We start from the raw sequence: 11,782 nt of genomic DNA, 5'->3' as shown, positions 1-11,782 counted from the left end.
CAAGTAACGTTCGCCAGGGAGTCCGCGCGTATTGCAGGTGCGCCGGGCGTATCGGCCGCGCTGATGGTGTCGGCCGATTAGGATGTAACGCTCGCTCACCGGAAAATGTAGAGGCAGGTTTGTGAGAAGGTAGGAAAAAGAAAACGCCCGGGCGTGTTTTTCTTCTTTTCTTCTTCGCGACTTGCGTAAAAGACGTACATACGCCGCACGTGCGGCCGTAAAAACAACAATTGTTGACCCCTATCTTTCCACGCGGTATCTCCCCGCAATTGCCTCGAATAAAATATATACGGCTCGCGCAACGCGGCGCAATTACATTGCCAATCCCCCGAAACGCAGAAGAGAGACGGCGGCCGCCTTAGGTTTTCCTCGGACTCTTTCGGACGGTGAGAGAAATAAAGTAACTTCGCCTTAACTGGACCTCAATTAAAGCGAATTTGACAAGCGACTTGGGAACAATGGATTTCCGCAACGTGAAACGTTCTTCGTGGGCTCGGTCGATTCCGCAATTGCACACCGAGCCAAAACTGTACATAAATTTCAAAGAAATGTTCATTCTGCTGATGGAAAATTTATTAAAATTAGTCCAAAGAATTATTTTATTGTCATGATGTTTTAGGTTTTGTAGCAAACAATAATTCGTTATATTAAGAAATTCATTTATGGCTAATGAAAACATTCAATGTATAGTAATATTTATACTATTAAAAAAAACTTTATTGTATCAATGAATTTTAGTCAATAAACGTGGTACATTGATACTATAAACAACATTTTTTTTAGTGCAATCGCAATTGCTTATATTTCGGAAAAGACTTCAGAAAGATGTGAACGTTATACGTATTACACACTGAGAAAAGAAGGTTCTTAGTTTTGACTAAATTTTTTCAGCTCAATTAAATTTTTTTCGTTTAACCTAAATACATAAAATACTTGAACTTTAATTCAAGTATTTATCTATTTAAGTAAAGCAAATAAATACTTGAACTGAAGAAATATAATCGAGTGAGAAAACTTTGTCAAATTAACTTTTTTTTTTCAGTACAGCATGCAGGGAGAACGGAAAGGAGAATCGATTTCTCATTACGACATACAAAGGAGGCGCGGATAAGCCGCTTCGTTTCGCCGTTTTCCTCTCGAAACCTTAAATAAATCTTCTTCTCTTTGCCACGGTGTGAAATCCTCCCGATGTAATTAATTTATACGGAGTACAATTCCGTTCGACGTGCAGCATATTAATTTCACAACGGCGAAATTCGCCGTTTCCTCACTCGAGTTTAATTAACTGATGATGTATGTATAGTTTCGTTCTGTGTATTACGTGTTACATTAATTCCGCAATAGCGAAATCTGCGCGTGTTCCCTTAATCGACGTTTTAGCTCCGCGGCGCACGTGGAAAACCGTATGATCTTTTTCTTCTGTTCTAGTCATTCGTCTCACTAGACTCGGCCTCGTGTTGAAATCGGTATTACGCTGAGAAATCGGTGCACATGCACCACGTGCAGCTAACAATGGATCCTTTTTTAGAATTATCACTGCCTCCTCTCATGGATTAATCGGACAATATGTAGTACAACGAATAATATCTTTGGGCGATAGATGTGTAATCTTTTAAATAAAGCGTTTCTATAATTTTTATTACCAAATGTTTTATAAACAAAATTTTCTTACTTACTCTCTAGCACAGATTTAATAAAAATTGTATAAAATCACTGACATCGCGTATAGTAAGTAAAAAAAAAAAACGATATCATATTACTGGAGATAGTAAACTTAAGTAACGCCGATTATGCCATTAACGTTTAAATTTACATTTAAATTTTCTTGTAAAGAGATTCAAGTTTAAAATCAAGTTTACTTCCATGCGCTAATTGTATTTTATATTTTAACGCAATAAACAGCATCGCTCCTTTCCACTTTAGTGCAGTTTCTCCGAAGCGCAAAAAGTTCTCTAGTCATACTGCGAGGTAGTAGGGACGGTTGTCTCGGTACGCACGGTAGCCCTGCCTTTGAATTTTTAGTAGCACAAAGCAGCTCCAACAATTTTCCCCTCGTGCGTCATTCACCCTCGGGTCTAATAAGCGCGCGCTTTACGAGCAGCGCTAATTTCGCAACACCATCGCTATACCAGAGGTGGTTATAGCCATGAACGCATTTAGTTCTGGGTCACATCTGAGTACATCTGGCCCCTTCTCTCTTCCTCCCTCTCTTTTTCTCTCTCTCTCTCTCTCTCTCTCTCTCTCTCTCTCTCTCTCTCTCTCTCTTTTTCCCTCCCTCCCGAACCGCACAGTACGATTTTTGCGAGCGCAAAATCGTCGTTTCCGAACGATGGAAGTGAACGCCCCTGCGTTTCTTCGTCGGCCGCGCTTTTTCAGACCGATTAGCAATTACCCGGCAAGAGTATAAGGCCGACAGTCGCCTTTACTCGGTATAAAAGCCACGGTGCGCTCGGGTACGCGATTTGCGCAACCCCGCGCGGCCGTGCACGATTCGTTGCATTTCCCGCAAGTGTATGCGCGGAACAACCCCGCGTGGATGTAGATACATCGTGCAGTGGAATCGTTGCAAAACCTGGAAAGTTTAACGATTCTCATTATTTTGTAATGTATCACGCTCGCTCCGTTCGGATCAGATGAACGAGAGAGAGAGAGAGAGAGACGATGCAACGGGCGCACGAGAAATATTAATGCAACGCCCGCGTTGCATCGCGCAGAAGTGCCCGAGGGAATTTTTGCGAGTAAAACTTTCAAACAATTCTTTAAAAATTTCAGAGAAGTATCGGAAACAGAGAGAGAGAGACGGTAAATTTGACATTTATAGAAGGTGCACAGCGACGTTCTCCGAGTGCAGCAATGCATAAAACATCAACGGAATAATATAAGTAGAAATATAACGGTAAGGTAAATAAATAAATAAATAAATAACCGAGTAAAAGTATATGTAAAGTAATAACACGCAAATATGTCGCCTCGCGTTTCTCGCTCGTGTGTCGTGTGTAATTTCACGCGATTACGTTATACAGTTTCTTATTAGCCGTTAGGTGCAATCTGTGCAATTTGATTAGATAATTGACACACGTGGACGGAATCTGAAGGGGGAAAAAATCGCTCGAAAATTCATGTCCCGTTCGCTTATGCACCACTGCGCCGCGGCTCGAACGCGCTTTCCCCCGCAGAAAACGCATTGCTACAATTCGCGCATCGCTACACCCGATAAACAGATCTCCCGTATGTGTACAAAACAATTCCCGCTTGTAATACAAAATACGTTAATCGGATCACTAAATCTTTCATGCGGATCGTTTATTTGCTCTTTTAATTTGTAAATAGAAATACATTTACCAAAAAAGAGAGAGAGAGAGAGAGAGAGAAAGAAAAAATATTCCTAAAATTTGGAAGTTTAATTCGGGAAAATTTTCCCGAATTAAAATTACTCTAAACAGTAAGCATCGTTCTTTCGAACAATCTCCCGCATACATTTAGCGAAAAGGCAAACGCTTATCGCCATAATAGCGGCGATTATGCGGTAGCAGCTAATTATCTATTCCCGTTTATTACCTCTTGCTGCGCGCCGAGAATCAATCGCGAAAACGCAATTGGCTGACAAAACATAACTCTAAATAAAGTGGATATCGCAATTTGCGGTTAATAGACGCGAATCATCGTGTGAATCATCCGGCGGAGTCACGATTTACGCGTCCGACCATGAAAAACCGAGATTGAAATGAATAAACGAGTGACGAGTGATAAACAAACAAACGAATGCAAATGCGCAGATATATCGCGTTTAAGCTCGCATTACATATTGAGGATCACGAATTGGAGATTAAAAATCAACTAATAAGAACGAAACGAATAAAAATTAAAATTATCTAATGGTAGAATTCTAATTCTAATCTTCGAGTCTAATCTTCAATTCTCCAATGCATAATCTGATATAGGCTTTTAAATCTTTCACTCCTCCGACTTCCACGGATGTAATCTCGATGCATGGGTATTCGAATTTTGCTCGTTATTAATCGGCGCATTTACGACGCTCTTGTGTAATGTTGCATTGTGCTCCGTTTGTAGCAACGCGACTGTTCTATTGCGCGAAAAAGCGATTTCGCACCGATAGCGCGAGTACGATCGCGCACCAAAATAGGAGAGAATATTCGCGAATAATTGCTGATGAGAAAAAATCGTTTAAATAGGTGAGATTCGTTACGTAAGAGCTGATATTACATAAAGAACTTTCATTGTAAAAGATCGCGATATAAGAAATGGAGGCTCATCACTTTTAATTGAGTTTAAATTGTACGTGATTTAAATTTGTGGCAGAAAATTTTATATCGTTCTAAAAAAAAGTATGTCAAAATATATATTTTCTTTATAATGTATATATTTTTCAAGTTTTGCTACGTTACATATTAATCAAATGATATAAAGTATGGATCTAAGAATAGTTATTAAATTCAACAATTGCTTATCTGGGCCAACACCTTTATTCTAGCGTAAATTATTAAGTGTGTACAACAATTACAACAATTATTACATATATATCAATTAAAATACCTTTTTAGTGTATATTTCGAGATAAAGATTTTTCAATTCTCTATCCATTCTCATTAAATGTGCTTTAATCACACGTGTGTTAAATGTCACCGTGTTACAAAAAATGTATAAAAATTTGCTATAAAGTATTATATACTAGAAGTATATTGCATTCAAATAATAATAAAAAAGTAATTTAAGTTACATGTTAATCATTTCTAAATTGTAGAAATAAATTGGTGCATATACTTTAATTTCCATATTTTAAGAAAATTAATAAAGAAAACGTTGTTTTTTCCTCATACAAACTCACTTTAAATCTTATAAAATCTTCGCAGGAAGCAGATAATAAGAAGACTGTCTTTATACGCAGATAATGAATGTAGAAAATTATTTGAGACGTTAGTGCTGAAAGAAAGGTGATTATAAGCGCTAAAATTAATGAAGCACGATAATTACCCCGAACATGATTTCATTATATATGATTTCATTATACCGCTAGTTGTCCAGAATAAAGTTTAATGAAATGAGATCAGTAGATTAGTATGCAAGACTTTAAAAATTATAATGTTATTTGAAGAAAACTGAACAATCAATAAATATAATATGTAATCACAGATATATGCTTACAATAAATTAAAAATTAATACTTACAAATAAATAATAAGTACAAATAATAATTGAATAAAATATACATAAATCATTTTAAAAAATTATTATATCAACTCAATCTTTAATAAAAATTTTTTAATTTTACTTATAATGGTATATAAAATGTTGCGTATTCGTAGGCAAAGAAAACGAGCAGATATAAAAACAATCGCCAGGTGCGTTCGCTAAATCGTGATCTTGACGAACGACCGGAATGCCAATTGATGACGTCTCGTTTTCATCAAACTCAACGAGCAATGTCGATTAGTTTTTATGTCTACCAAGCCGAGACAACTGCTCTATATTCCCATCCAAGGATGATCATTAAAAGAATCTTAAACTTCAGTCAAGAATCTCATGAATCTCACAAATTTTTGCGTTCGACGTATAATTTGAAAAAAATCATTAAAAGACAGTGAATACTCGCCAATTATTATAGCTATAAGTATACCGCTGTAAATTAGTGATAATACACTAATTGCAATTTGGAGAGTACTAAAATTTTAATAATATAATTATAAAAAATTAATAATTATAAACAATTTATTATTTATTATTAATATTACAATAAACCGTTATTTACCATTTCCCTATAGTAGCGCCAAGGTTTTTCTTAATAAAACATTTTCTTTATTAGCTTTTTTATTTCTGTATAATCTCTGTGAATATGTTAATCCAAACACTTTACCATAATATATACTGTTTAATAATATGTACAAAATAATATATACATATTATTGAATTTTATATAAATAACTCCACTTGTAGTTGGCGCGTTTATTTTATATCATTATTTTTGTAGAGAAGACAAATATTAATTTACAATAGTTTCTTTTTTAGGAATTTTATTAATTTACGATAGATCTTTTCTTGATGGTTAAATCTACACATAGTTAGTGCTTTTTTTAACTTTAAAAAAAGAGATAATTATGTTTGGATAACAATTACGCTGATTCTTCTTCCGTTCCGCGATCCTGGCATCCGCTTCGCAATAATTAAATGATTAAAACTTGACCAGACTCGAGGGCGTAGCTGTCTCCGGGCGGCGTGGAAGTTTACTTTCTAGGCGAGAGTGACTCTGTCGTTCACTTGCGTTCCTCGCAGATATGGGAATCCACGTTAGCCGTCGGGGATCGTGGCGCAACTGCCATCCTTGGTCGCGAATCTGGAGCAATGCGCTCGACGTGCGCGACGTGTTGGAAACTGACCCGACCTATTGGCTTGGGAGACCATAAAATCTTGATCAATTGCGATTAATCACACGAAGTTTTATTAGAAACTAAAAATTATTAAATTTATAATAATCTTGTTATATACAGGATGTCAAGACTCACCGCACCATCTGCTAATGGCAGATTCTTAAAGTCATTTAGAGTAAAACAAAAATTTCAATGTCTAATGCTAAAATGTGAATACAATAGTTTTTAAATAGAAAGTGTTCAAAGATGGCCAATAAAATTATGAATATTCACACATTAAATTTATTATATAGTAAAAATGCCTTTAAATATTAATTTTTTAATATTAACAAAATTTTGCGGTACGACATTAACGAATTTATATTTTCGTAACTTTTTTTACTTTTTTTTACTTATTTAATCATTATGTAACATAAAACATGTAAATTTTATTCTTTCTACTTTTAAAGAATTTATTTTTAGCTTTTATTTATTTTCAGATTTTGTATAGAAAAAAACCATTCAAGTAAACTATATGTTTTTTAATTATATAACTAGACTATGTTTTTAACAGTATTAATACAATTTTTATTAATATTAATAATAAAAAGAAATAAGCTATCTCTTTAAAAAATGTATAATATATATTGGCGATTTTCCTCTAAATGTTTCCATTTTTTAATAACCCCAGAAAAAAAAATCTAAAAGCATTTGCCCTCGCCAACTAATTCGAACTTTCGTGTCCTATCCATCTCCTCGGTAAATTAGCATTTAATGTTTGACGTGCATTTATACAGTGGCGCCTCATCATATTGAAATTTTGCTAAAACTAAATTTTGCCGTCACTTTAAGGGTATATCGTCTATTAAATCTACAAAATCCTTTCTATAAATTTGTATAAATTTCTTTTCCTCTTCTTATAAACCTTTCAAAAGTCATATTTAAAACATAATAACAAAAATATTATAAAAATATTTAGTTATTGTATAACTAAAATACATGCCTTTTATAAAAATGTAATACTTTTAATACTAAAAATAAGTATTATGTAGAATATTGCTCAGTATTACATTTTTATAAAAGCTATGTTAATAATTGAAAAGATCTAATAAATTATCCGACAAAATCATCAAATTTTCTTGAATTTTTTTTTGGACAACCATTTCTTTAAATACTTTCCATTTAAAAACTGTATTGTAATCTCAATATTTTAGTATTGGAATTTTTTTTAATTGCTTCAGAAATATACCATTGACAAAAAATATCTCTCAGTTCAGAGGTTTTTACGATTATTGTCATGGTAATCGCAAGCATGACACAAAAGTGTGTAAGAACGCAAAAGGCACTTGTCGGTTCTTGAATAACAGAAGCCATAAATCTTCATGCTGAGAACATAAAAAATGTCTGAATAAAAAAGATCCGGGTAAAACGCTAATTTGTAAGTATACCGGGGTCAAGGTAACTCATTAAATTATCAATAAGTATTTTTGTTCGACTCTGTTTTAATTAAAGAAAAACGGCGAAAAGGTCCAAAAACTAAACCACTAAGAACGAACGAATTACGACCTACCTGTTTTCGATCTACACAATTAATTACGATCAAAATTCCATTAAAGTCGATTATTTACACTATCGGAAACGTACGTAGGCCTAATTATTCTGCCGAATAAATAAATTGTAGGGGATGCGGGATGGAATTCCCAGCGCAATCGAGTGCCATCTAATTGCACCAGAATGCCAAGCGATGACTTTGAGAGCATCAAACATGGGAAATGACGCTTCTTATTCGACGCGCGGAATAACACGGTTCTCCACGGTGACGAAATGGGTGGTGCTATCCAATACCCTTCACTCGCGAGTACTTCGAATCGCGAGCGCCGTGCAAATGACAGCGATTTATTGCGAGCGCTATATTCACCCGCGCGGAGAAACATTACCGCGCCCGCCGCGCGATTTATTCTCCGCGCTCCGCGCGGGAAATAAAATAAAACGACGGCCGGGAAAACGCAAACATCCCGAACCCTCGTTTTAATCGATGTCGAAGTTCGAGCTGACCGCAAAAAAGATCTGGTAAATTTTTTGATAAGCTTCGACGACAATGGTAGTAAACATAAACAAAAAATTGTGTGAAAATCTTGACAGTCGAATTTTTTTTTTTTTAACAACACGCCCTTTCACGCGTATTTACATATGTCGGGATTATTTGCACGCGAACAGAAGAGCCGCGCGCGCAAACGGCGCGGCGCGTCGAAATACGATCGAGAGTGCATCGATAGCCCGAAAATGCGCAACCGACCGCAACGGTAATTCCCACGGAAGTGATTCGCTTCTTGCATTTTCCGCGCGAGTCCCATATCGCTAATATGCAAAACGCACGCCGTCCGCGAGCGGCGGGTATATAAGCTGAAACCGTGCGTATATTATACGTATACAGGCCGGGCGGACTTTCATCGCGAAAGCGTATAGCGTTGCCGATCGAGGGGAGAATCGTATTACCGTATCACCCGGAAGAAAACGCGTGCCGACGATTACCGCAACCCAGAAGCGCGCCGTAAAAGTCATTAAACAGCTCGTAACCAAATTGCATTCGTTCGCCCTTCCCTCCTCCTCCACCACGCCACTTCCCCCCCCCCCGACAACGACATCCGAAAGCGCTCTGTATACCGCGTGATTTCCTGCATTCGAAAATCACGCCGCGAAAGGATAGGAGCCGACGTGACTATTACACGCCGCCTAATCTTCCTGTCGGGCGTTTTGCTGATTGATAAATTATTTACGGCTCTCGGCGATCTCGCCGGTAACGATCACAGGACGCGATATGATGCTGATATGTTATGTAGGAAACGGTGACTGTTACATAGACTGTTAGATTGTTACGTTCTATGACATTATACGTTTCTATCTCCAGGAGAGATATATACATTTAACATATTAATAAATTCTGAGGAGATAAGGAATGTCATTTGCACATTCCTCGCGTGCGCGCAATTCGAAGTGCGCGCGAGTGAAGGGAGTGCATTTCATAACTGTGTCGTATTAATCGATAACACGGGAGACGAAAAATCTCTCTCTCTCTCTCTCTCTCTCTCTCTCTCTCTCTCTCTCTCTCTCTCTCTCTCTCTCTCTCTCTCTCTCCCTCTCTCCTTCTCACGCCTTTACGCGGGACTATTATTAAATTTTATTACCAAAGTAAACAGTTATAATATGACGAAAAAGAAACAGTTTTTTTGTATTTTAGATTACTGGAGACGGGAAAGATACGTAACCCAATGAGAAATAGTACATCGAATCGACATCGAAATCATCATTTCGATGTCCATTCGACGTCGAATTGATGTCGAATTCATTGTCGTTTCTCGCTGGGAAGGCATAAGCGAGAGGATATAAGTGGCTAAGGCGAGTGGAATCCTTTTCCACTGGCAGGATGCCCGGATTACGCAACGCCATCGTGTCGCCACGGCGCGGCGCCGGATAACGGTCTGTGTATAGCAACACGTTTTTTTTTTCGGAATGTTCTATTATTTTTGAAAAGCAGCCACAGCATATTGCTCCCAACGGAAAGTCCCGCAGCGGAAAGTTTTACGCCGCAGAATCCGGCGAGAGAACCCGAAGGAGAGAACGTTTATCCGCATCGCCGATCTCTCGCTACGGTACCGGACGTACGCATGATTTATTCCTGACAAACTGCGAGATCGACATGAACTTTGAGGTATCACGCGCTACAGTGTACTTGAACAAGAAAGAAGCGATCAAGGCGTAATATTGGTTTAAACACTTTCGATACTTAGTTTCCGAAAGTTTCAAATTGTTATATTGAAAATTTATTATAATGCTTATAATTTCATTGTTAAAATCCATTTTAAACTATTTGCGTTAGAATTTAGAATGATGTTCTATTTGTGCTATATAATACAAAAAGAATTGAAGAATTAAAATGCATATAAAATATATTGTATAATAATATACATCCAGATTAACATATACCAAAATACATGGGACATAAAATTATTATAAATAGAATTCTGTAATAGATGTTTTTAAATACATCTCAATTAATTTGACGCCGATTGTAGATCGTTCAAAGCTTCAATCTGACATGAAGATATTTCGTTTTTTTATAAAACAAAACAAATAGAATCTAATTATAAAATCTTTCATATTATAATTACCTTAGCTTTATTATTAATGTATACCCCAATTAACAAATAACAATCATGATTTTAAATAAGAAATAAGAGAAGTCTGATATTATTTTTATTGCATATAGTTATTCATTACTTTTGTGATTCTCGTTGTGGTCAGAAAAAAATTAATTAAATGATTGATTGAATCTATTGCCTACTATTCTTACAAGGTAAGCCTAAGAACGTATATCCTTATAGAATCTAGAATCAACTTGTACAGAAATAGGTAAGGAAAAAAAATAAAAATAAGACAAAGCAATTGAGAAAATAGAAGAAATACAAGATAAAAAAGAATGAAAAATTTCATTGTATTATTCTCTAATTTCATTGTATTATTTTTTATTCTTTTTTATCTTTTGTTTTTCTATTTTTTCAATTGCTTTGTCTTATTCTTATTTTTTTCTTATCTATATTATAATCTAGTAATAAAAACAAAAAATGATAATAAATACAAATGTAAAATTCACAATATAATTAAAATACAGGGTAGAGCATAAGAGTAACAATAGTCAAAACTTGAAAGACTAAGCTGTTTCATGTCGCTGCAGAGTGAATAAGTAAGAAAAAGTAAGAGAGAAAAAAGAGAAAAAAAGAAAAAGATAAGGATAAGATGATTAGCAAATATACTATTGCCCATCAAGTCTAATGTAATTAGTGAAATGAAAGAAATCATATTAATAGCGTCACATTCATAATAACGCATAACACACTTCGTTATGTAAACATTTTTGCTATTAATTATTAGTCACGTAATGTTTTATATATAAACGCACATTTGAAATAAATTAGTTAAAACATATTTTATAGGAAATTATATAAGAAATATTATACACCATGTACATGCAAGTAATACAAAAAAGTTATTAATTATCTCTATCACATTTGTAATAAGTTATATTGTCCTCTCACTTTTTCTTTTTTATACACGTCCTTTTTGTTATTAATTATTTACAGATTTTGTAAATAATTATTTATTACAAATTGGTTACCCTAAAACTTATATTAAAAGTTAAGGATTGCTATGTAAATTAGAAATTAAAATTTAATTTAAAAAAAAACAAATTAAAATTAAAATTGTTTAGTTGGTTAAATTTTTTTATATGGGCTAAATAACAGATTAAACAATATTGCAATTGGTATTAAGATCGGTATTAAGAAAGTGTTTCTAACAAAAACAAATTATAGCTCTTCAAATAATTAATAAGTTATAATAGATAACACAAAATATTATCATAA

Source organism: Monomorium pharaonis, chromosome 4 (genome assembly GCF_013373865.1).
Source record: "Monomorium pharaonis isolate MP-MQ-018 chromosome 4, ASM1337386v2, whole genome shotgun sequence".
NCBI lineage: Eukaryota > Metazoa > Arthropoda > Insecta > Hymenoptera > Formicidae > Monomorium > Monomorium pharaonis.
This window is presented reverse-complemented; position numbering follows the sequence as displayed.